The sequence below is a fragment of the Mytilus trossulus genome, chromosome 3, assembly GCF_036588685.1.
Source record: "Mytilus trossulus isolate FHL-02 chromosome 3, PNRI_Mtr1.1.1.hap1, whole genome shotgun sequence".
Taxonomy (NCBI): Eukaryota; Metazoa; Mollusca; class Bivalvia; order Mytilida; family Mytilidae; genus Mytilus; species Mytilus trossulus.
In genome coordinates, this window is record NC_086375.1 from 66,406,319 (window position 1) to 66,412,523 (window position 6,205).

Consider the following 6,205-nt stretch of genomic DNA (forward strand, 5'->3'; position numbering starts at 1 on the left):
AGATTTCATATCTTCATCTGCTGATCTTACTTAACCTGTTGACAAACAAAACACTTACGTTTGTCAAGTGCTTGAATCGAAAGTAATATTCTCAGGTGATTAAAGACCCAGATTGACTTGGATCGGATCGTTTATGGCAAATCAATGACGAAAATATAGAATTTGGTCAATTAGGATTCTCTTAGTATCCTCCCAAGTTTACATAGCGAACTTCCATCAATCTTATATAAGCTTATGTCACAAAGCAACTTCAGTCTCAGGCTGACCACTCTTAACCTAATCTAAAGTCTCTTAGGTCGACACAATAATTCTAGCCGCGCAAGTATGAAATAATTTGTCTGACTTCGTGGTTTATGACATCCTAGGACAGCCTGGCGGTAACAACAATTAGTTTTCACACCAACGGAATGTCTAATTTTGTTTTGTACAAAAAAATAAAGACAGCAGAAAAAAGAAAAAAAAATGATTCAGTGATTGTTTGTTGTAGATATCCTTTTTTATAAGAAAAAAACAACATTACCTTGTGTTTTATAGGTCATATGAACAATATCTATAAGACAACATAAACACCAATTCTTGTGTTTTACTTTAAATGAGAGTTTTAAAATAAAATATTTTGAAATGAGTACCACCAGTGGTATATAGCATTGATCCACATAGTCTCGACGCAATTCATACAAGTTGGTGCAGTTGAAATTTAATTTTACGGATGCCATCACGAGTTGTTTGACCGTTATGGAATATCTTTTACATAGACGACGATGGATATATTCTTATCGTCGTTACCACAATCTTCTTTTCCTCAAATGTGATCTACCGAATTAATCTTAATATACCGGTTTTGTACTAACACGACGGGCCGGACGGGTGCCACATGTGGAGCAGGATATACTTAGCAGTCATGACTGCCGTCTCCAACCAAATTAAAAAAAAAAAATATGTTGCAGTTTATGCGCAATAAAACAGCTTTTTCGATCAAAGATTATACCAGAGTGAGAATATATTTGGCTTTTTATTATTATGAATAAATCCGACGTTATAATAAATAAGAAATGGTTGTTTTAAATGCATTTTATATATATAAACTTTATAATTATTTTTGTAATCTCCGCTGCCAAGAGGATTCAAACTTCAGAAGGTCTGATTATGTCAAAAGTGTATCAATTTATAGAGGATTATATAAAAACATGTTATGATACTGCACAATTATTTATGGAAACAGACACTGTTTAGTTAATCTTTAATTTCAAATAACAAAATATTTTCTGTTATATTTCTAAGTTTTCTTTGGCAAAACGTTCATTATAGGAAAACATATGTACTTTTTAAATTTCCTGCCAGCTTAGATAACTTATTCTACTGAGGCTGCATAACCGAACAATTCGACAAATTTGTACAAGTCCTCCAAACTTTAAAAGCTTTGGCGATAAATTTTCCTCATTTGATTAGAACTAATTATTTATCATTTATACGTCTGGTTGATCAGTTTAATCTACTTTTAATGTAAAACACTTATTTTAATATGATTGAAGTATGCAAATGGCACGTTCTGGTACGATCGTAACACATGCCCTTGGCGGCCTAAACTACATGTCGTTATGCTTCACAGAAGGAAGTAATCATTCTTTTTTTTTTTTCAAGAAAACTTAAATTATTGACTTAATGAAAACTAAAACTATTTTGAAAGTATCGGAAACATCAAAGTATCATAAAATATAAACAAGTTGATGTGTTCCTCCTTAAAGAAGACCTTGTATGCAATTTATATACGTAAGTTGTAACAGCGATGCCTGAGAAAAGTTACCAGCCATTCCCATTTCGTGACACAATGTAAAAAGATTACTTGTTGTATACATGCATGTTTTTATTTAACTTTAAGCTTTTAAAAATGGAATACTTTTCTATACAAAATACTCCAAATTGTTAATTCCTGTTATATCAGAATCATTAAAATCAATTAGGTATTAAAATTCTTCTTACCTTACATGTCCGAAATTTAATTTTTGTATTCCAATACACCAATTATATATGTACACTAATTAAATTAAACAATAAAGAAAATGTCAACTTGGAATATGAGCTATCCACTTCAAACGTGAACCGTATATATCATACTTTTGTCAATTTAACTGATGGGTGGGCGCCGTATATAGCATTCCATTTTCCTAATTTCTATACAGTATATAATTAACAGTTGCATTTATCACAACGTTTAACATAATGTCGATTTTACGATATATTCCTTCCTGTACATTAATCGCTACGGGTTATTAGAGACTGGGGTGTCGTGAAATTAGGCGTTAATATGTTAGATTGGTATGGCTAACGGCAAATATAACTGTATCTTGATTTTTCCCTGATTGTAGATATTTTTACTGAAATAAGATCTAACTGCCGAACATTGTCAATATATTTTCAGGTGAAATGTTATAATTTTGATTGTTTCGTTTGATAATAAATAACATATGTGAGGTATGGATTTTATCATGTTCTGTGTTTTAAAATAGTTTACGTGTAGATATCGTATATAATTTCAAACAACTTTTGACATTTCTCTGACGACGATGGTTGAAATAACAGTAACTGCTCTATTTGATTTGAGCAGAATAAATTTTGTGAAATTGCATCAAAAACAAATCTTTTCTGACCTTTTGACACATCCAGATGGAGGTATTTATATATATTTAAGTATGAAACTTCGCTATATAAAACTTTTTCATTGCCATGTAAGCGATTGTGACCTGATTGTAAACTGATGTAAATTGATTACGTATTCAAAACTGCTCTTGTCGAAAACAAGTCTTTTATAACACGACTCTTATCCTTTGAAATTTAAATATACATTTTTTTGTCTTAATCAAATCGTCCCTTCGTGGAATCTCCACTGAAGTACATCCGTTTTAAAACAAAAGTAAAGAATTTCTACCACAGGAAATAAACTCATCATAGATACCAGGACTAAATTTTATATATACGCCAGACGCGCGTTTCGTCTTCAAATAAAGGCAACAGTAGACTCACCAGCGTCGCTCGTATCCTAAAAAGTTTTAAAGAAGCCAGTTGAAGAGCATTGAGATCCAAATTCCTAAAAGTGTGGCCAATTACAGCTAAGGTAATCTATGCCTGAGGTAGAAAAGCTTAGTATGTTAAAAAAATCAAAATTTTGTAACAGTTAAATTATAAATATAACAATCTATAATACTAAAATTACAAGGTCCAATTTGTCAGCCGTCATCACGTAAAAACGACGAATCAAAGAATTCAACTTTATATATAACTAATATAGTACAAAGGTGTAGATTAAAAATTACACCACTCCAGGCTCTTTTGTTTTCCACGTAATTAATATTGCAAATAATTAGGAAGTTCCGGGTCGAGTCCGATACCGATATCAATAGTATATTCACTTGTTACCTATTACCTTATCCGTACGTTCCGCATCTGACAGGCGCACCACAAAACGTGTATTCATGATTAATATGCTATATACACTGGTCATAATCACAGGGTTCACACTACTTTTCATTTTCAAATTGTTACCTATTGTAGTATTTTAATCAGTAAGACTTTTTAAGATAACAATACGAATTCTAAAAATCAGATGTCATTACTAATACTAAAATAAGGCTTGCACATAGTTATATACTTTGATTCAGTCACGGACCCGCGATATAACGGGTGTGTTCTAGTATCAATGATCATTCATGTCAGCACAAACAGTGCTGACTACTGGGCTTGTGGTACCCTCGGGGAAATAAATCTCCACCAGGAACGGCATCGCCAAAGTGGTTGTAAATAAACTCATGATAGATACCAGGACTAAATTTTATATATACGCCAGACGCGCGTTTCGTCTACAAAAGACTCTTCAGTGACGCTCGAATCCAAAAAAGTTTTAAAAAAGCCAAATAAAGTACGAAGTTGAAGAGCATTGAATTCCAAAAGATTACATCAGCTGTATTTGGCAAAACCTGTCGGAACTTCGGGCCGCCAATGCTCTTCAACTTCGTACTTCATTTTACCTTTTTACCTTTTTGTTTCGAGTGTCACTGGTGAGTCTTGTGTAGGCGAAACGCTCGTCTGGCGTACATAATTAGAATCCTGGGATCTATGATGAGTTTATCTATAATAATTACCAGGGAAGGTAGGCATGATTGCATGTCAGCAGGTTAAGTCTTTTGAGCTCAGTGTTTTTGTAACTTCCTGCATTATTCTTTTTGTACTCGTGTGTAGTTTGTTAGCAACTATATAGTTAAGTGATTCGCCTGTACTGATTTCTATTGTAGTTTATGTTATGTACCTCTTGCTACTTCAGTGATCCGTATTAAAAGCAGTGAGGATCGATCATAGGTTAACCAAGTCTCGTATCTATGTATTTGGCTACAATTCAGTCTGAAGATTTTTTATTTTGATTTGGCTTTTGTTTTGTTTTTTAATTGAAAAACTTGCTGTTCATGGTAAGTATTTGTGGTTTCTGTTAAAAGTTTTCACATTTTCTCTAGACTCATGCTTTAGTGCTTAGTTAATCGGGTAATAGTGTACTTACTTTACTTTAAGTGTCCAAGGTATACTATTATGTTGTTAAACTTCTTTTTTTTTTAAATACAATTGAATAACGCCAGCTCTCTCAAATTGGCAGGCCTCACTAGCAAAAAGTTAAATTACACAAAAATACTGAACTCCGATGAAAATTCAAAACGGAAAGTCCTTAATCAAATGGCAAAATCAAATGCTCAAACGCATCAAACGAATGGATAACAGCTGTCATATATTTTTGACTTGATATACAGTAATTTTCCAATGATAAAAATTATGAATTAAAGCTGGTTTTAAAGTTAGCTATAATCCTCTCAATTGTATGCCAGTCGTATCAAATTCCATTATATTGACAACGATACATATGATCAAAATAAACAGACATAATAGATGAAAATGTCAAAGAAAGGGGTACAGCAGTAAACATTGTGTTATAATCTTAATCACTATAAATTTTTTTTATATGCAACAAAGAAGCACTAAAAGGCATATAAAAAAGTATATTAGCAAAAATTAGAGACAAGAATACAGAAATTTACCATAGTACAATAAAACAATGACGGGATATACAAGTTCAGGGCCACGTCATATATGTATCAAAGAAACTTTAAAAAGAAAAAAAAAGGCATATAGACAAAGCACGTTAGCAACAATGAAAACGAGATTACCAAAATGTTCAAGAATAGCACTATAACGGATATATATGTACAGAGCCACGCCATATGCATCAAGAAACACAAAAAAGGCAAATAGACAAAGGACATTAACAAAAATGAAAGACAAGATACGAGAATTGTCATAGAACAATAACACAATGACGGGATATATAAGTACAAAGACACATCAAATGAATTTCAATAAAAACAGTCTAAACAGCAAAACTAATATTCATAAAAACTTATAAAACATAATATGTAATTACACATTATTAAAATGATGAAGATAAAATAGCAACATGTTTATATTTTGCAGTCAGTTCTCCAGTTCACAAACCTGATTCAATTTCATAATTAATGCAACCGTTGTATATCAAAATTTATGAATATTAAATTTACTATTTCAGAGGATATCATATTACGATGAACTTTATTTACATATTTTTTACCCTTCACGGATAAAATGCTAAATACAAGAAAGACCAATCGGACTTCTGAACTTCCACAATATACCAATTAAGGAAGGAGATATATATGTTTAGACTCGTCGGGAAAATCCGTAAATATAACTAAAAAAAATATGCACATTCGTCAGGGATGATGAAATGATAAACAAAACCAACTGAATGCCAGAAACACTGTACATAAATACTTGACGAGTTATATGTATAAAAGTTACCATAAAGGAATAACATAACCATGTATGGTCAACTTTGCCTGAGGGAAGAAGAACCTTAGTCTTTAATAATTTATTAAAGGAAACTTATAGAAATGTGTGTAACAAATCATGCTAATTGTGAAACACTACCTCTACTGGACTGATGCTACACTTATTATTTACCTTTAAGTTAGAACCTTTGCCGATAAGGATATTGTTTCCAGCTAAAAATTCTTGTTTCAGGATCTTATAATTACAAACAATTACTAGTATAAGTTTTTAGTGTAAACAAATTATATGAATCTACATAATAAAGAAATGAAGTGTTGACAATTGACTTGGTACACCTTATTAT